Genomic DNA, 22,265 nt, shown 5'->3' with positions numbered 1-22,265 from the left:
ATTAGTATTGCTAGCATCAGTAGGTTGTGTTGAGGTCTGTTCTCTGGTGGACTGCAGTGAGTCATGGTTGTCACATCAGGGGAAAAAATGCAACACTTAAATGCCAGTGTAATGAAAAGCTGAGTCAGTAATGCTTTTCAGTCTGACTGCTTGTCTTGATCTCATTAAAGTCTGCTTAAATTTACATTTAAATTATATAGGAGAAAGCTAGAATTTACAAGTGAAAATTAAAGTCAACATGGAATGAAAATTGCAACAATACACTTCATATAACAAAATATAATTGCAACAGTGTATCTGAAAACAAGCATTGGCACTGAAAGGCATCAAAATGCTATGAAGTGGGAAATTGAGCCTCCACAACCTGTCATGAAGCCTCCTTGCATTTATGTCTGACCCAGTGCTGTTATGAAATCTCTACTTGTCAATATCCAAACAACTTCTGATGGATTAAAAAAAAAAAAAAAAAAAAAAAAAATCACGTTTGTCCTACTGATGTTTTAAAGTAAAACGGGTTACCCATGCCATTTTATGTTCCAGCAAACTGAGCACATTACTTCAAGTACAGTTCAGCTCCCAAGAAAACATACATGAATCAGGTGCTAAAACATACATCTAAAAATATATACCGATATAACTTCTCAGAAACCCTTGATTGCATTGCTACCAGCTGCTACCAACTGTCCTTCATCTCAGCTCACCTTGAAGACACTCACTGTTTCCATAGCACTCAGACTTTGCTAGCGACCCAGTCTGTTTGAGCGGAGCTTTGCAAGGGTGAGAGAGAGAGAAGTGAGGGCTAGAAGCGAATGATGAAGGGTTGCTACTGTTCAATGAGCTTGTTAGTGGAGGGATTCTGGAACAGTCGTGCATGACGGAGCTACATGTAGCACCGGTTCGCTATAAAGCAGAATCCTTCAGACATAGATGGTTCTTTGAGCAGTAATCCAGTTCACATTGTTTGTCTTCACTGAAAGAGCTGGATAGGAGAGAGACTGAGTCTTGTCACGATTTTTATGGGTGATTTGAGTTATTTTAACAAGCACTTCTCAATTTTGCTTTGTGTGTATCGTCAATGATATCAGCTTATTTAAAAGAGCACTCTAGAAAATGCTGGGTGCTGGGAGAAAAATGGACAAACCCAAAAGTTATTATTAAAAAGCTTATTTATTAATAACTTAAGCAATTAAAGGGGTCATATGATGAAAAAACAAAAAAACAACAACATTATTTTGTGTATTTGGTGTAATGAAATGTGTATATGCGGTTTAAGATATATATATATATATATATATTAAAAAAATCCATATACTGTAAATTATTGTTGCTCATCTATGCCCCTCCATTTCTGAAAAGTGTTGATTTTTACAAAGCTCATAGTTCTGAAAAGCTATGTGTGCTTTGATTGGCCAGCTGTCCAGTGTGTTGTGATTGGCTGAATACCTCAAGGGTGTGTCGGAAATGTTACGCTCCTTACTGTGATGCCGTGTCTTGGTGCAGTGAGATAAAACCAATAAAATCCAATACAACCCAGCCGCCACATGACCGACCTTCTGTTGAAATATGGTTGAAATAAGGTCAGTTGCTGTTTCAACGTTTAAAGCTGAATGGTTGAAAAACAGCCGGCACATGACCAACCTTCAGCGTTGTTTTTATAGAGTCTATGATCGTAACATGTCAATGGAGAACAAAAACTGTAATGTGAACACAAGAAAGGTCCGAAGTGTTCTGCGAGGTCCTGGTAAAATAAGGTAAGACAAATCTTTATTATCTTTTGAAAATAGTAAAGTAGTAAAGTATCGTTACCAGAGTTTACAAATGGGTAACCTAAAGGACATGTGACCTGCAGAAGATAAATGAACATTGTAGCAGAAATGACTCGAACCAGACAAATTAAAGAGTCGATCAGGGCTGTGGCTGAAACATGAGCCAAATTCCTCAGTAAGGCAACAGGAAGTCATAAAACATTCTGTGCCACAAGTACCAAGCAAGATAACCAACCAACCAACGCTTTCACAGAACAGCTTTCAACATTAACACCACTAGAACAATTATTGACAATTTAAATTCGCAGAAGAGATTGTCAAGATTTGTTGATGGTAATTGAAATGCAACGCTTGGACATCACATGTAAACCCATGGGATTACTACACAAGACCCTTAAACACTTCCCCCCACCTAGTAGAACCAGACTGAAATTCCTAAGGGGGGAGGGGTCTTTGAACCTCTGGTCTCCACCGAACATCCCTATGTCAGAGAATGACACAGAAACTGTCTTTTCTACAAATATATGGACCAAAATGAACTCAAAAAGACTTATAAATGAATATCAGTCCATTGCTTCACTCCATATTCATTTATATGTAACCCACACATTTCACTATCATGTTATAATCACTTATTGTGTATGTCTTTTAATAAATATGGGATAGCTTAATGATACATATTCATGTCGAGTATCTATGTGATTGAATCTGCTTGCTTGAATCAGTCCTGACAATCATTTATTTGTCAAATGTATCATATTCTTGTTATAGGAATCATGTCCAAAATTAGACCCTGCAAGAGTGGGAAAATTCAGACCACATGCTTGGTAAGATAACATATGATTTATGATACCCCCGAGCCAAGACAATATCTGATTGGTCAAGACAACATTTGAGGTGTGGCCAACAGGCCAGTTTAAATACTCAGGACACCATAAAATCTTGCTTTTAGTTGTTAGCTTTGCTTCTGCTACTAGTCATGCATGCTTTTAGTTTTAGCTTTGCGTTTGCTATCAGTCATGCCTGCTTTTAGCTTTTAGCTTTGCTTCTTAGCTTTAGCTTTTAGCCATGCTGTTTGTCATTCACTATTCTTTGAGCGCGGTTCCAGCGTGCTTCAGCCTGCACGCCTGCTGCTACTTAGCCACGATGAGAAGAAACACCACCTAGTCTCATCAAACTTTACTTCTTTTCTTTTACGTTTGAGAGTTTCATGTTCTGAGTTAAGTTTTGTAACGCCGTCTGACCTCGACTGCCCGCTCAACTTCAACCAGCGCACACATCTCTGCATCTTCAGCCAACGCCCCACCACGGGCTTCCCAAGACGTCACTTCAGTGACTACTGAATGTCCAGCCAATCAACGACAACTTTACACAGGCAATGTACCTTCAGACATTTGTAGTGGTGTATCTAATATAATTTTAACCTCATTGAGGAACTCAATGCGAGGGTTAATTACGTGATTGATGGTTGTTCATGTCTATGCAATTTAACGTATTGCTGTAAACTTGGGATTCCATATTTCCATTCTAATAAACTCATCTTTTCCTAACTTTCGATCTTCCTGCAACTTGTGTGAATGTGTGAGTGCGTGCGTTTATGTGTTAGATTAGTTTATATGTCTTAGATTTAACTAATAAAGCCTTATTCATATTGAAAAGAGAAGTATCTTGTGTTTTGTGCTTACAAGTTAATGTCTTAAACTGCCGATCTTGTTACTGTGCTAATTGATAGTGTTTTCACTATACTTTGGATATTAATATCCAGCGCAGATTTGATGTTAAACGGCTCGTTCAGTGAATCGCAGGGTGTCTCAGTGACCGCACGTCCTGATTTTGCCAAGTCCGATGCGTTCCTAGGTCAACATATTTTGTTGACCCTGGAACAACATTTTACTCCAAAAATATATTCTTAACCATATCCCTACACCTAAACCTAACCTTAACCATGAGTAATCCCTAAAATCAGAGGAAAGGATAGATGAATGACACTGATGTACAAGCACCAAACACTGATTTTAAGCATAAACTTCACAAAATCTATAAACTGGTTCTTCAAATCTGATTGGGTAATCACAATGTTGTTCCAGGGTCAACAACGATGTTGTCCCAGGAACATGTCTCACTTGGTAAAATCAGGTTAGGCCTCAGTGACCAGCCGTGAAACAGTGATTCTGTTCAAATTCCCTTTAAAATCTTAAATGATTCCCTTTGAGCTAAACTGACCTGTTTCCCTTACAACATTTTGCCATAATTTACTCACCCTTGTGTCATTCCAGTTCTTCAAAATATCTTCTTTTAAAGGACGTGACATGTGGCCAAGTATGGTGTCCTGTACTCTGACTTGGTAAGTAGTGAACTCACACACACACACACACGGCCATTTTTGGCGCCCAGGGAGCAGTTGGGGATTCAGTGCCTTTCTTAAGGGTCCTACGATCCCTGCCGATACTGAGACTCAAATTTGCAACGTTGGGTTATAAGGACTGCTCCCCAGTGTATTGTTTTGTATTCAACATAGTTGCTTCTCTAGTAAAATCATATATGTGTGGTGTAAATATGGTAAGAAAAATCGCTATCTTTATTATCTTTTGAAAGTAGATTCTATGAAAATGTAACAAAAAATCTGTCAAGTGAACCATCCACTGAGTCTTTCTACAGTTGTGCTCTATTTGTGGATTGTTTTCAGTCCTTCTCGAGACCCGAGCTTTTTTTTCTTCTCATTTTCTTTTTTTTTTTCAGCAGAGTGCTGGTGTCTTTAGGAAGCTCAGGATGGGGAGGATGTTTCAGACGTCAGAGCTACAGCAGACACCTGTCATCTATTGGACACTGTGTTCTTCCTCAGCAGCTTTGAAGCTTATCTATATGTGTACTACATGTGTGTGTTTGTGCTTTTCCAAAATGTTCTACACAAACAAATCACAAAAATGGACAACAGAGCCAGTGGATAAATAATATTTTAAATGGATAGTGCACCCAAAAATGAAATTTCTGTCATCATTTACTCACCCTCGTGTTGTTCCAAACCTGTATGATTTACTTTCTTATGTTGAACATACTGTAAAAGAAGATATTTTGAAGATTGCTGGTAATCAAACAGTTGGTGGTTGCCATTGACTTCCATAGTAGGAAACAAAAGTAAGGAGTCACTTTTTGTTGGAGTGGAGAAAGAGGAACAAATTGTGAAACATTTTTCATTAGATTTTATTTGTTGGTATTTAATTTGTTGTTGATTTTAATGCCGTTCATTTTTGCTATACATTTTAGTATTTTTGTATCTAGGCTATACAATCTCTACCATGAACTCAAAAGTCACGATTTTGTGCACTTGTGCTTTACCCTAGCATCTTATTTTCTGTATTCAGTTTGAAGTTCAGCCTTGAGCCTGTGTGTTTCCAGCAAACAAGACTGCAGTGCATTCTTCCATCCTCCTTCTACTGCTCCTCTGCATTGTCGCAAAACATCTAGAGAGATTATGTAAAGTCTCTCTCAGTTCACAAGGGTACAGATTGCTATTCACATGAATAGTGTTTGGTTGAATATGTCTGAATTAATTGAAAAATGGTTACCATGCATGAAAAGCATTTTTACTTTTTATTTTTTTCACAGACCCAAGGCCACATATGGCATTGGAGTGATTGTTAAGGTAAGCTGTTTGGGTCTCTGAAGATCACATTGAGAGCGACAGAATGTTCTGTTAGGAATGAAAGTATGAGGTCTTTGGGTCAAAACATTCTTATTCAGCAATTAGATTTTTTTTTTTAAATATTACAAGTGGTAATATTTCACCTATAACTATCATAACAGAATAAGAAAATAATTTTTTTAAGCATATTTGTAAAGAAATATTTCTTCTAAAATTGCACAATAAATTGTGTAGGTACATTTGCTATTTTGGGGGGGATTTCTGGCAGTTGACTTTCATATGAATATAAATTAAGCTTTTCTGCTTATATGTGGTTTATGTACTTATTCTGTATGTTGTAGTTCTATAGGAATTAACTTTAACTTTGCTTGAAAATATGAAATACAATTTAGTATGGACTATGGGGAAATTTTAAAGGAAACTATTTATGTCATTTCATCTGCTACCACACTATGAAGTGAAAATTAATAAATGTAATGAAGTGAACTCTACACTACAGGCAGTCCATACTACTCCAGGGAGACCAAATAGCTTTGCTAAATAATTATTTCACCAACAATTTCAGGTCATTTTCTATCAATACCCTCAGTGCAGCTATTTGATTTAGGTTTTATTCAGGCTGTATTAAGCCATAATTGTTTTGATTGGCTCATGTCATTAGAAATAATATTTTCCTTGATCTTTTGCGATAAAAGAGCTTGATATGCTATAAAAATAAAAAAGACAACAGTTTCTAAACTGTTTTCAGATATTGAGCTAATGAAGCACGAGATAAGATTGCATTGTTTTCCATTTTATTGCTGATTTGAAATGTTATCAACGCATAAGCTTGATAGATTTCTGTTGTTGTTGTCATCTCTCATTCACATAGACAGGAGTTGTACCTGCATACTTTTTACCCACACAGAAAATAACCAAGATAGCTGCTAATTAACAGACTTTTAATTAATACTTAAAGGAATGGTATACCCAAAATTAAAATTTGCTCTAAATTTACTCACCCTCAATGATCCAATATGGTCATCCAATATGTAGATTATTTTTTTTCTTCATATAAAAAGTTTCACATTACATCACTTGATCATCAATGGATCCTCTCCCAGTTAAAAAAAAAAAAAATTGACTAAAAATGATTCTTCAGTACTAAGTGTACACAACTGTGCTATTTTGGAACACCATGAATGTCAACTAAAATCCGCTTTTAACATCATCTGTATTTAACAAATGTATTTAGTCACCACTAGGTGTACTAGTGTATAAAAGATGGTTCAAGTGTACTACAAGTGGTAACTAATTTTTTTTACATTTTAAATATGTTTTTACCCAGGCTATAGTGAATGGGTGCCACCAGAATGAGAGTTTAAACAGCTGAAAAAAATGTCATAATAATCCACAACGACTCCAGTCCATCAGTTCCTGTCTTGTAAAGTAAAAAGCTGTTTGTTTAAAAGAAACAAATCATTATCATCATTAAAACTTTTTAACTTTAAACAGTCTCTTCAGGCCAAAATATGAGTCTGTATTCATAAAATCGCTCTCTTCAGTTGAAAAGTCCAGCACTGGTCCATCAATTTCTCCACATCTGTTCTGAAGAAGAACCACCTCATCTAAATCTCGGACAGCCTGAGGGTGACTAAATTCTCGGCAAATCTACATGTTTTGGTGAACTGTTCCTTTAATGCAGTGATCCTCATATCTACTCACCACATCCACTTTCCTGCAGAGTTTAGCTCCAACCCTAATCAAACGAACCCCTAACCCTAACCCTAACCTGTGATTTTCTAATGATCCTGAAGAAACTGACTAGCAAATTCAGGTGTGTTTGATTAGGGTTAGAGCTAAACTCTGCAGGAAAGTGGATCTCGCGAGCCAGATTTGAGGATCACTTCTTCTATAGAATATGGTAACTAAAAACAACAGAATGACTTTCCTGTTATATGACCCCTACAAAACTTGAAAATGTATTCTGTCATCATACTGACAGAAATGTCTGCTGACCTTTGGGTTTGACGAGTTGCAACACAACCAGCACTTCACTTGCCTCATATTGCTTGTGCAGCTCAATTAAAATGCCTGGCTATGAAATATGCATAAACTCCTTTCATCAATAATGAATAACAGTAAATATTCACATGTTCTGCTATGCATATCTACTTTTCTGCGTGTGTATGGGGTTGCTGACGTACACAAGCTATACGTCAATGATCTGCCAGCAATTAGCAGATACTTCTGATGAGAAATGTGCACCAAGGGCTTTGATGAACTAAATTTGTTTGACAAATTGATTATGTAACAGTTGTGTTCCCTGTGTGTTTGAATGTCTCATTACTCATTTTACATTTTGCTCTTCATTTTCTAATGCAAAATCTTCAAAGGCCTGAGAACTACATATTTAAAAAAAAACAGTTCTTATCAAAGACTCGGACAAGTAGAAAACCCTGTGGTTAGGGATAGGTAGAAAAAAGTGATTGATGAATTATACTAAATGAATTTCATTTGTTTACATTTTGCTAAGGCAAAGCCTATAATAGACTCTTTAATGGCAGTTTCCATTGTGACAACTTACCCCATATAATGTGAGAGCATAACCCCATATTGTTCAAGGTGTGTTCTGTAAACTCTATAAAAAAATTGAGCTACACTGAAAAATATTATAGATCACTTATAAACTTGTTTTTAAATCCCCTAAGATGTTTTTGAATTCTAACATGAAATTGTATAGCATATATGTGATTAATTGGTAAATAACAGTCACAATCTGAATGTACATGTTACATTTGTTAATTACTAATTCTTACAATGTTAAAACTGACAGTTGTAGTAATAATTAGTTTAATAATAATCACATTTTGCATTTAACTTTATAACATTGTTAATGAATAATTCTTGCAATGTTAAAATTGACAGTGGTAGCAAAAATTATTTTAATGTCAATATTTATACATATGAACAAAAATACCTAACCAGATTTATTTTTGCAATATGCTGCTTTGGTACTCAAGAAATATTTATTATTAGCATCTTATTATTATCAATATTTTGGTGGAAACCATAATAATTGTATTTTCAGGATTCCTCAATGCATAGAAAGTTAAAAAGAACAGCATTTTTAGTTATTTTTTTAACCGTATAAAATTCATTAAAAGTCTTTATCAATGAATAAAAGTATGAAGTATCATATATATATATATATATATATATATATATATAGAGAGAGAGAGAGAGAGAGAGAGAGAGAGAGAGAGAGAGAGAGAGAGAGAGAGAGAGAGAGAGAGAGAGAGAGAGAGAGAGAGAGAGAGAGAGACTTTGACTTTTAACCCCCCTTTTATTACAAAATATTCAAGGTTTAGTTAAACCTTACATAGATTAAAAAGTTATTTAAAACACAAACATATGATAATAAATAGCGCAGAAAACAAAGGAAGGCAATAGCACAATTAAATATACATTTGCAAAGCACCATCAAAATCAGATTCACATATGCACTGGTTAACTCCCCAAATGTGATTGAAAGTCTCCAGGTCTTTAACCAAGGAATAGTATGCATATTCCACCTTTAATCTAGTTTTAATTAACCCTTTTAAAATTAACATTGCATCAGTTGACACAGCATTATTTATTTTGCTTTTACGTGAAATCCATATTCCCATTTTTGCTTGCCCAAACAAAAAATTAAGCAAAACATGGATCTGCTTTCTGTTTCTGTTATACTTCGGTCCATATATAAATAACACGGGTGAAAACACTTCTCCCAAAACAGTGCACCATTCTTCTAATTGAGAAAATAATGGCACAAGCCTCCCACATTGAAGAAATAAATGAAAAACAGTTTCAGTCATCCCACAAAAAGGACATCCCTCCTGAACCTGGGGATCGAGGTGTGCTCTGTATCTGTTTGTAGCTATTAACCCATGCACAACTCTCCACTGAAGGTCTCCGGACCTTTTTTCAATGGGAGGCTTATACAAGGCCCTCCAGCAACCCTTCAGGGAAGAGCCTGATCCGAATAGCTCTTGCCATTTCGACTCTTTAACTCCTCCTAAAGACTGAGAGTGTGAAACTTTTACACATGTGGCGTACAGTGCTTTCTTCTCAGTTTTACTGAAACCGTTCAGTTTAGGTGTCTTGAAAGTCAACAAAGACCCCTCCTTTTCTTCAAATATACCCACATCCGGAATTATTCTTAGTTCAGGAAAAGTTAAGTCCATATCTTCATTTGTTTCCACACTGCGTTTAAAATCTGTTGATAGGCTCTCGAGAATTTCATTTAGCAGTTTTTGTGTCCGACGAATTGATCTTATTCCAATCTTGGAAGCTAGCATTTCAGGAGTCATCCATCCATCTGAAGTTATTAAATGTCCAATCTTTACAACTCCTGCAGCCTTTAAAAGATTCCTCATCGATGGTGATTTTAGGATCGCTGAGTCCACCATAGAATTGTGTATTAGGGGTTCCTCCCTTGACCAGTGACCCCCCTCATCCGTGATGTCTCTTGTGATATTAAAAGTCCTCCAGGCTTTGAACACTGAGTGATAAAAGGAAGTTAATCCAGTCAAATCAACATGTTGAATGTCCAGAAGAAACAAGTGTTTATCCAGCCCCATCCCTCCTGCTCTTCTAAGGAGGGCAGAAGCTACTCCAGACCAGCTTACATCCAATCCGTAGAGAAATCTTTTTACTGTCTGTAGTCTGAAAGTCTTAATTCTGCTTTTTACATCCACTAGTCCTTGTCCACCTTCTTGTCTGGGCAGAAACAAAGTTGATGCTCTTATCCAGTGGTTACCGGACCAAAAAAAGTCTGTTAAGCGTTTTTGGATTTTTACAACCAAATCTTCAGGAGGTTCCAGAATGTTCATTTTGTGCCATAGCGTTGAGGCTACAAGGTTGTTGCAGACCAGGGCTCTTCCTCTATAGGATAACTGGGGTAGCAGCCAATGCCAGCAAGACAACCGAGCACACACCTTCTCCACCAGGCCCTCCCAATTCTGTCTCTTATAATCCTCCCTTCCTAAAAACACCCCCAAATATTTTAACCCAGATTTTCCCCATTTTAAATTACCTGGGAGAGCTGGAGTGTTATGGTCTAGACCACACCACATTGCATCACTTTTTGCCCAGTTTACTTTTGCAGATGAAGCTTTACCATAACTTAATAAAATCTCTTTTAAAACCTGAACATCGTTAACATTCCTTAAAACAGCAGTAATGTCATCAGCATAAGCTGAAACTTTTACAAAATCATTAAAAATAGCACCTTGTACCTTCAAACCCATTAAACTCTCTCTTAGTTTACATAGAAGAGGCTCAATAGCTAAGCTGTAAAGCTGACCAGAAAGTGGGCATCCTTGTCTGATACCCCTCTGTACCTTAACAGGGACACTTAGGCCTCCTGCTATCTTTACCATACATGTAGCATTATTGTACAACAACTTTATCATTTTCCTAAATTCCTCTCCAAACCCAAAAGCTTCTAATACTTTAAAAAGATATTGATGATCAACACGATCAAACGCTTTCTCCTGATCTAGTGACAGTATTCCAACATCTATATTATTACACATTGCATAATCAATAACATCACGTACTAGATGCAAATTATCAGCAATACATCTGTCTTTTATACAGTAAGATTGATCTTTGTGTATAATTTTGAACAATATTTTGTTCAATCTGTTGGCAAGGCACTTTGATAAAAGTTTGTATTCAGTGCAGAGGATTGCCAAAGGTCTCCAGTTCTTTAACAGGGTAAGATCACCTTTTTTTGGAAGCAATGTTAATACAGCCCGTTGGCAGCTCTTTGGTAGAAAACCAGTACGATTACATTCCTTTAGCACCTCAAATAAATCAGATCCAAGTGTTGTCCAGAAATGCTTATAAAATTCACCAGGAAGTCCATCTATGCCTGGGGTACGACCCAACGAAAGACCCGTTACGGCATCACTTAATTCCGCAAAGGTTAATCCAGATTCCAGTGCTTGCTTATCTTCTTCATTTAAACAAGGAAGATCTTGTAGGAATCCATTTTGTATCGGAATGTCTATGTCCTCAGGTGAGTATAAATGTGAATAGAAATTCACTGCTAGTCTACGCATTTCCACAGGTTCAGATGTACATTGTCCATTGTCATTCTTCAGGTTATACATTTGGTTAACTTGCACACTCTTGCGTTCCAGATTGAAAAAAAAAGAGGTGGGACTGTCCATATCCTTTATTGATAGGAATCGGTTTCTCACAAGAGCTCCTTTAACCTTTTCATTTAATATAGAGCTCAATTTTAATTTCTTCTCAGACCACTCATTTACATTGGAAGAAAGATCTCCTATCATATTTTTTTCAATGGCAAGGATTTCTCTTTCAAGCCATTCCAGAGACCGTTTCAAACTAAAATTAGAGTGAGATGTATACTGCTGACAAAATTCCCTTATATGAACTTTTCCAACTTCCCACCAAAGAATAACACTATCAAATCTTATTTTCTCTTTTTTCCAGGTCTCCCAAAAATGTTTAAAAGATTCACAAAAACTCCGGTCTTGTAACAATTTGACATTAAAATGCCAGTAAACACTTCTGTTTTTCTTAGAATTCAAAGTACAGTCAATAGTGATTAATTTGTGATCAGTGAAGGATGCAGGGACAATAGCTGTATTAATAATTCTACTTTTCATACTATTAGATAAGTACAGTCTATCCAGTCGTGCTGCTGAAATCCTCCCATCACTAACCTTTACCCATGTATATTGTTTAACAGAGGGATTATTTTCTCTCCATATATCAGTAAGATTGGAGGTTTTAATAACATTTTCAAGTACTGTTGGTGACTGAAAATGGGGTTCTTCTCCATTTCTATCAAGCAAGGCATTAAGTGTGCAGTTCCAGTCTCCAGCTAAGATAGTAAAACCATTACCTTGCTGTTGTCCTAAAAACACTTTCAATTTGTTAAAAAAAATAATTCTCTCAGCTCCTATATTAGGTGCATATACACTCACAAACGTGAAGACAAGACCATTTAAATCAACCTTAACTGCTAAACATCTTCCTGGTTCAATTTCCTTTTTTCCCAAAACTTTGGCTTTTATAGAGGGAGAAAAGAGAATAGCAGTTCCTGCACTCAGGTTAGTCCCATGTGTGAGCACACATTCATTCCTCCACCACAATCGCCAGTCAACCTCATTGTTTACATCACTATGAGTTTCTTGTAAGAAAATTACATCTAATTTCTTTAACTTGATGAATTCTATCACTGTGTCAGCTTTACTCTTATCCCTCATCCCATTAACATTTAGGGATCCCACGCGTAAGGTTTCCATAAGAGGGAAAAAGATTAGAAAAAGAACAGTCAGAAAGATATGTGTATTAGCCATAGTAATTAGTTATATTTTCCTCTTTTTGGTTTCCCTTTCCCTGTCTTAGACTTTTTACGAATATCAGTTATATGTTTTTTTAACCTAAAACGTTTCTGTTGTGATAGCTCATCATTATTGCAACTTTTCCTTGCCCACATTACAGAAGAGATAAACTTATCCAGATCTGGGAAAAATTCACTCACTTCCGTGCTTCTACCTTTTGTCTCATCCAGGAAAGTATTAATTTGTGCCACAGTATACAATCCTTCTGTGTCTACTTTTGACATTTCTGACCCTTCAGACCAATGCCCATCATCTTTCACACTATCATCTGTGTACTGAGATAACCCATCCATATCATCCACCGAGCATTGCTCAGCTACTTGTATACCAGTCTGAGATACACACTCATTTTCTTTTGCTTCCTCAACATCATCATTTTCAGTTATAACAATCGCAGAACTGCATCCAGCCTGCTCACTACTCTCCACATCCACACCAGCATCGCTTTCACTCACCTCATTGTGCCCGTAGACCTCCCCTAACGGCCTTTTGTTCGGTTTCTTAGGTAGTTGTTTATCCTGTGCTACTGTCGTATTATCCTCAGTATCACTGGTATCATTGCGATGAGCTGATCCGTTTTCAGTCGCATTAACAGGCAGCTGCTGCTCAACATCCGCTGTTTTATTGGGACAGGAGAAGCGTTTGTGGCCTATATTTCCACAAGCAAAGCACTTTAGATTGTCAGTACTTGCATACAGCATATATGATCCATCTCCATGACTTACACGGAACGAGATCTCTAATGTGCGCTCCGATGAAGTCAGAAACATTAACACTTGTCTCCTAAATGACAAAACGTGTTTGAGATCAGTGTTTTTACATCCTAATGGAATGTTTCTGACCGGACTTGCGATTTTACCGTATCGGGTTAATTCTTTAACAATCGCCTCATTCGAGACAAAAGGCGGTACATTGGAAATAGTGACTTTAGTTGCCGGAGCCGTTAAAGGAGTAACGGGCACAAACATTTCCTTAATCCATAATCCATTCTCAGTCACCTGGTGAACTAACTGCTCTGTTTTTAAAAACACGATGACTGCTTTGTTCATCCGCGATGCTGAGAGAATATTGTCGAAGCCTATAATTTCTCCCACCACCACGAGAACATCCTCCACGCTCACGCCAAGTTCAGGTACACACCTGCAGCCATTACGCAACGACAGGTGTGAGACTCCCTGACTAACTTCAGAGGCCATACCGACACGCGACAAAAGCCGCGAGCGGCTTCAAATACTCAATAATCTTAAAACAATTATTATTAAGAACAAAGAGGAGAAAAAAAAATAAAAATAAGAAAACACTTTCAAAATGCTTAATTTACACGCTCGCTCTAACCAGCACGCTCAGACGCCCCACTACACTCGTACGTACGCACAGAGAGAGAGAGAGAGAGAGATAGAGAGAGAGGGAGAGATTATAGTAAAAATATAAAATACAAATATATGCAAAATATAAAATAAAATATATTTATTATATTTATATACTGCTACCTTTAAATGGACTATATAATGGACACACATGCTGTTCCCTGGATGCACAAAGCAGAATTTCCTTGTAACCTTCTTTTTATTTTTTCTCTGTTTTGCTGCAGCTATTCCAATAGAATTAAATACTGAGACAAAAGTGACATTGACAGTGTCTCTTTCTTCTTCTTTTCTGTCTTATTCTCTCTTTGGCTGTCTCTATTTGCACTGTGTATATAAAATCTCTTCAGAGTTTTTGTGCCCCGGGCGGTTTTTTTTTTTTTTTTGCTCAAAGCTGATATATTGCAGAGTTGTGCACAATACACCTGAGATAAGCACAGGAGACAGCTGCACTTTTCTGTTGCTTCTTGACACAGAGGTAGTCATAGAAACCCTTTACTCTTACTTCGGCGGGCTGCTTACTAGCAGCTGTGAAAACCACGTGAATCTTCATTATTAATCCAACTTGATTTACCATCTGCAACCTTTAATACAACAGACCAAATGATCCAGTATCATTGTAGATGCTCTGTGTTTTTTTTTTCTCCAATTCGACCCACAAAAGTGCATTCATTCTTCTGATTAGGGTGGGAACGATGACTTAATGTCACTCTTAAACATTCATACGCTACCTTAAGGCCATTGTTGGTGGTGCTTCGTTTATCGTTTATCGCCCATGAATCAACTTTATTGTGCAGAGCTCATCTCGCACCACTTAACTGTGCAGTGTTGTCAATAAATTTGGATTGCTATCCATGTACACAGGACTTATGCTTGTCATTGCGGTGGGATTTGTTTGTTATAATATACATGCTTCTATTATTTTGTCAGTTTGTCAACAGAGTTGAGGCTTCCAGAATGTATTTGGGATGAAAAGAATACACGAACAGAGCTATTTTTAGTGAAACCAGTCATTGTTGTGTGTGTGACAAAGAAAGGGAGAGAAAAAGAGCAGGCGGTGATATATGGTCTTTCCAAGCGTTGTGCAAAGATGAAGGCAAAGGTCAAACTTAAGTCTAAAATTACAATTATGCAAAAATGTTTTTAGCTGGCATCTTACAAAAGGACAGTCTGCCTCCAAACATTTTAATGAGAGAATAGTATTAGTTTAAATAGCCTTTTAAAGGTAAGAAAGGGTGCTTTAAAAATTATTTCAGTTTTGAACAGCTTCACAAACATTGGTCTTACTGAAGCAGTATCATTATTCTTCTCTTTTTTTATGTTGTAATGTTTTCAACAATCTGCTGCATTTATGTAATGTCATAAACTGCACGCTGAGACAAACAAATGAGACACAGCAAAACAAATAACAGACAACATGTTTGAAATTAATCAGTTTGTATTCCTGCTATTGTGCATATCCAGCATAATAGATAGTTGGCTAAGTCCATGAACAGATGCTGGGAAATCTGTTTGCCCAATAACTGTTTACAGATCAGCATGCTAAGTTTGCTATAGTCAATAATATATTATTTTTGAATGATTAGGGGGATTTTTCAGCCAATATTAACATTAATGTGTTAAATTTTACTAATTGATCAGCATATTTTGCTTTTAATTCTATTGCATTTGTAAACTAATTGTAACTTCTAATAATTTTTATTGCAGGTAATCCTGATTTTAACATTAGCCATCATCTTTTAATATATTTATTTTCAGACTATTTTTTTATTAATATACTAAAATATATATTTTTGAAAAGTTTCTGAGAGTGAAAAGAAATTAAAGTAAAGTGAAGTAAATAAACCGTACGAATCAAGCTTCAAAATATGAAAGGTAACTTGTGGTATTAAAGATTAGATTAAAAAACAAGTTTAAATGTAAAACTTTTGTTCAGACTATTTATTTATTTATTCTTAATGGAATAGTTCACCAAAAATAAAAATAAAAATCTATCATTTGCTTACCCAAATGCATCCAAATTTTTATAAATGATTATTTATTTTTTTATTTTTTCTGATGAACAGCAACAAGGTATTTTAAGAAAAGGCTCTGTGTTTCTGTTCTTTTTATCCATACAATGGAAGTCAGTGGTCACCATAACTGTTTGGTTACCAGCATTCTGCCAAATATCTTCTTTTGTGTTTTCTGCAGAAAAAAGGCATGCAGGTTAGGAACAACATGAGGGTGAGTAAATGATGACATTTTTTGGGTTAACTGTGTCTTTGAATGTTGATTCGATTATATTGTTTATGAAGGTTGTTCTCATCATCTATGCTGATTTAGTATGTTTCTATTAAATGATAGAATGTAACAAATAAAATCTAAAAACTAATTAATTGTTAGATAACTTTATAAATTTAATATAGGACTTTAATTTCTTATTTGTCGTATTAAGTCGTATTAATTACATATAATAGGGTTGTGTATAATTTCTTGAAAAAAGAGACCATTTAAACAAAGTCAAACAAATGCCACTTAGCTTTTTGCACCATGAATATCTAGTATTATCTTCATAGATGTTGTGCTCTGTAAGTAGATTCTATATGTGATGTTTACAGCCTGAGAAGACCTACAGTACCGATGGACGATCCGGGCAGAGCAAATGGATAATTCCATTACTTATACTCCATGTCTGCGCTTCCACAGATGTACACACACACACACACACACAACGCTTATCTTCCAAGGACCTTGATTTGGTTTCTGTGCTTATCACCATGGCAACCTAGCTTTGACGCTGAATATGTTGGATGGCCAACAGAATTCTTTAGAAAATCACGTTGCTGTATCAATTGATTTCAAATTTTTGCAGAAAACATATATTTGCTTTATTGTGAGTTTGTGCCGAGGAGAACCAGTGAACCAGCAATGCTTGGAATCAAAATGCCAGCTAACTCTCAACATTAACTGGAAGTGACAAATCACAAGACCAAAATACATTACATCCATACACATTTAATGCAAAATATGTCATGTTCATGTTATAGAACGAGTGGTCTTATGATCAGATTTGAGGGAGTGGTGTTTTAAGGTACCACTGTATGAAATAACATTATTAAACATTTACAGTCTGCAGAGAGACCAGCTACATTTCACAGACTGGACAGAAGCGCTTGAAATGCAAATTCAGTGCACACACTCTCTCTCGATGTCCCTCGTTGCTCTCACTCATTCAATAACCAAGTCCTCCATTCATTCCTTCCCCCAATGCAGCTCGTACACTTGCAATTCAGTGAGCCTTTCTGATTGGCTCTCTCCACAACCAAAAAGCCATGCCTGAAAAATGCATCAATAAAGTTATATTATCAAAAAACATATCTGATGTAATGTCTGAACTCAAAATATGTAATATTAGCATCCATCTGAAGCTGTTCACATATGATTCACATATAAAACTTCATACCATCATAAGAGTCGATACGCTTCAAAACGTTTACTTAACATTAACATAGGGAAGGGACGATAAAACGATAACGATAATTATCGTGATTAAATTGTCCTCAGTCTGGTTTCTACAACTTTCAATTAGGAGCAAAAATCTGCCTTTAAACTTGAAAGAAATAAAGATTTGAAATTTATTGTTGTAATTATAGATACTGAATTATATGAAAATATTATTGTGATAATATTAACATTCAGGCTGTGAAAGATGTGTCTTCTGTTGTGATGGAGAATGTGGCACTCTTTCATGGCACTGGACGTAACTGGGGCATCTGCGTTGTGGTAACCATGACAACGTGTGAGTTTGTCATCTACAGTGGCAAAGCTCTGAGGGGATTGAGCTCATGATGCGAAGTCTATATCACACACCCACACACACAAACACATACATACACACACACACACACACACACACACGTGCACATGCAACATACTATGATTCAAGCAACACTGATTCATATAGGGAGTTATTCAGGAAGGTTGCAAGTTCGAATCTCTTCAAATTGTATTTACTGTTCTTTTTTAAAGAAACTGTGTCACTTTGTCTGCTAAATAACTATTGTGTATTTTTAGGTAAGCAATACACTTTTTTTCTGATGGTGGACTCAAACATGCGAAATATTGCAGAGTGGCAATGTATATTATCAGTTTATTATTTTCCAAAATATTCATTTAACAGACTACTCTTCTACTCTTAAGACCTCCCACTTTGTTGCAGATGCTTCCCCCTCCCAAAAGATTTTTATTCACAAAACTATGATAGAGACGGTGTGTTCCCAGCAAGCCGAGGCTTGATATGTTTCGCTCTCTTCTGCACTCCGTCATGATGCTTGTAGAAAGCGAGACTAGACAATCGTTGTCAAGGTAACCAATCATCCTTAAAGAATTCACAACGCAAATAGCATTTGAAATATGTGGTCAATGATGTCAGAGTTTGCTGAGACCCATTTCTTAAAATATTAAGAGAGAAAAAACGGTTGTGCATCTTTATGAATCTGACTGCGCTATTTATAGACATCACAAAAATATTGGTTCGAAAATCATATTTTTTTAACAGCACCAAAAAGTAACTATATTTGTATTCTACCTTCTGAATATCTTAAAATTGGTTTTGGAAAAAAGTAAAAGTAGCTGATTTAAGCTGATCTCCCAGCCTGGCCAAGCTAGTTTTAGTTGGTCAGCTGGTTTTCCAGCCTGACCTTCTAAAAGTGAAGTGAAGTGACATACAGCTAAGTATGGTGACCCATTTTTGGAATTCGTGCTCTGCATTTAACCCATCCAAAGTGCACACACACAGCAGTGAACAGACACACACTGTGAACACACACCCGGAGCAGTGGGCGTCATTTATGCTGCGGTGCCCAGGGAGCAGTTGGGGGTTCAATGCCTTGCTCAAGGGCACTTCAGTCATAGTACTGAACGTGCAGAGAGTGCCATACATTCACTCCCCCCACATACAATCCCTGCCAACCCAAGACTCAAACTCACAACATTTGGATTATGAGGTTGACTAACCATTAGGACATGACTTCCCACAATCCAGCTAAAGAAGTGGTCAAAGAAGCAAATTAGGTGTTTACTGTGGGAAAATCTATCTATCTATCTATCTATCTATCTATCTATCTATCTATCTATCTATCTATCTATCTATCTATCTATCTATCTATCTATCTATCTATCTATCTATCTATCTATCTATCTATCTATCTATCTATCTATCTATATATATTGCTACTGAACATCAGTATTCATGTGATCTTCAATAGGAAGTGTAAAATAAAGGCCATAGCTGTCCATAGCAACCTCTCAGAACACCTTAGCAACCACCTAGCAATTCTCTTAAATACCTCATCAACCACCTATCTAAGCCTACATTTCTTCTAACTTTCAATCTCTATTCAGACTTACTATGTATACAATCTACACAAAGCTAATAACCTTAAACCGTCTAACTAACCTTCCTTCCATTCAAAGTTTGTCTTTGCTTTTCTAGTTAATAATAGTTTCTCCAGGCTGACATCCACGTTTTTATGCTGTCTCTCTTTGGTATGTGACAGTTCAAAGGAGTGAATTAAACAAATGTCATAACTAACAAAGTGGTGAAGACAGAGAGCAAGAAAGAAAGAATGACAGAATATCAGGTAAAAAAGAACAGGCAATTAAAAGTCATTATTTTTATTAGCCAGGTATAAGCTTTTTAAAAGAGTGGGCAGTGGTCTTTAAATATTAAACACAGCTTTAGTTTCTTTGTGAGTTTAATGACTGAATGTGTCTGTATGTCTCTCTTATTCACACAAACACACACACACACACCCATGGCCGTCTGTGAGTATGGCATCACTAATGAAACAAGTTTGGTGCACCACATCAGAGTCCACCCACGTTGTTGGTATATGGCACAGGTGGCCGGCCCCCAACACGCTTTTCCGACCAGCTGACTCACAAACACTCTCTCACTGGCTCTCTGTCTGTCTCTGGCATAATCATTCACACCCAGAGGTAAAGCGTTATAAATATTTAGCAGTCCACAATCTTTTAAGCTACCAAACCTGAGCATTCCCCGTCACAGAATTCAGTTGTGCAGTTGTGAGGTAAAACAATATATGAAAAATTGAATGCGTCCTTGCTGAATAATATTATGATTAATTTCATTTAAAAAACTGTTCTTAAAAATAAAATTACTGTTTTTAAGGAAGCATTGAATAATGAAGTAAAACTAAAAGATATAATTCTCCAAAATAACAGTCATCAAGGCTCATTAATCCATACCTTTCTTCCTTCTCTGTTCTTTCAGTTCTAATGTAAGGATGAATCTAAAATAATATCAACAATTTCCTTTGAGGATCATTTCAGGATTACATAATGCTCCTTTGATCATAGGCTGTGTGTCCATAAAGAAAGTTTTATTTGGGAGTTTTTTAACAGATTTCAATACAAAAGCACTTTGATATAATCATCTGAAACTTGATGTATAAAGTAGTGCTGGGCAACAATTAATTGTGATCCAAAATAAATGCATCCAAAAAAGAAAAAAAATAATAATGTGTACTGTGTATATTTATTATGTATCTATATAAATTCATATAAATTATAATTTTTTTTCTATTAAATATATTAATATAAATGAATCATATGAATATATATATATATATATATATATATATATATATATATATATATATATATATATATATATATATATATATATATATATATGTGTGTATGTGTGTGTGTGTGTGTGTGTGTTTGTGTGTGTGTGTGTGTGTGTGTGTGTAAAGATTTTCTAAAGGAAACAAGAAAGTGAATAACAATTGCATATTTGACTTTAAAGATAATGTCACAAAAAAAAACAGCACGAATATCACATATAATAAAAAGTGCTAAACATATTAATCACAAAGTTGGTAATAACACTAAAGCTACTGGCACATCATCACAATTTGTGGGTATCTCCAAATTTACACACACACACACACACACACACACACACACACACACACACATATATATATATATATATATATATATATAAATATATATATAAGGTAAAATTATACTATTCATAAATTTGCCATGTAACATGAAGAGGGTTTACTGTTATTTGGTTTTGTAACTAAGAACTAAGACGACTGACCAAAATTAGCACACCGTTTATGTATGTGTGAGAAGAGCTACAACCATACTAAGCCAAAAGAGCAGAAACAGATGCCACACACGCCACAATTACGCCCATGCAGTACACTTACAAAGCTTTATTTTAGATAGTACATGCCTTTATGCAAAAATAGCTGTAATTCCAGGAGGCATTGTTGAAATAATAATAATAATAATAATAATAATAAAATGTAGTGCAGCTGCCTCTTTTTGCACTTGGGTCATTCCTGTCATGCAGTACTGTTAGAGTTCTGTGACTTTATGATTAAAGGAAAGCTTTTCTTTAAAAGCATAGAGACTTTCAGAAATTAAATGTCTAGTCAAATTCAGGCCCTTCACCTTCATTATATATCTTGATTTATGTTAAGAAGGTGAAGAGGAGGCATGGGAAGTTATATTATATCAGAAAGGTCGTTTTTTTTTTTTTTTGCATTTGACTTTATTTTACAGGACAGTAGGGGTGAGACAGAGGGGAATAATTTTGGAACATGCAGGCTGGGACTCAAACTTTTCTTCCCAAATACATTTTGAAAGTGTTGTACTGTACTATCATAGTAGTTTCAAACATAACTTAGGCCCATGTCTGTTCTGCTGGTTTACCTATTAAAACTGTTTTTTTTTTTGTTTTTTTTTGGGGAGTCCACTCCAACCAAAGAAGTAAAATAATTTAAAATGTAACCTTTTTTTCATAATATTATGTTGTTGTTGTTTTTTTTTTATGTGTAATTATTTCATCCAACATATTAAGACATATAGCCATAACAGGGATGTGAAAATGTACTGCATAAAATGAATGACCCCTTTAAATGGGAGCTTCTTATCATTTAACTTTTTCCACCATTTTACTGTTAATAAGAACACACGTCACAACTGGTCATTAATGTCAGTGAGAAACTTCAAACTTTACATTAATTTAAAACAAAGAGACACTGTTCTCTGACACTTTCAC

General features: G+C 35.8%; 1 long non-coding RNA gene across 1 annotated transcript; it reads left to right on the top strand.

Annotated features, from left to right (window-relative positions):
- The first annotated feature begins 1,552 nt into the window (after positions 1–1,552).
- On the top strand, positions 1,553–6,640 carry LOC127960083 (uncharacterized). Its single transcript, XR_008154325.1, has 3 exons — positions 1,553–1,751; positions 4,043–4,110; positions 4,506–6,640. It is a non-coding gene; the product is annotated as an uncharacterized LOC127960083 (long non-coding RNA).
- Positions 6,641–22,265: the final 15,625 nt, after the last annotated feature.

The sequence above is a fragment of the Carassius gibelio genome, chromosome B6 (assembly GCF_023724105.1).
Source record: "Carassius gibelio isolate Cgi1373 ecotype wild population from Czech Republic chromosome B6, carGib1.2-hapl.c, whole genome shotgun sequence".
In the NCBI taxonomy this organism is placed as follows: Eukaryota; Metazoa; Chordata; class Actinopteri; order Cypriniformes; family Cyprinidae; genus Carassius; species Carassius gibelio.
Note: the sequence above shows the minus strand (reverse complement) of the source record. Positions and strands in the feature narration are given on the sequence as shown.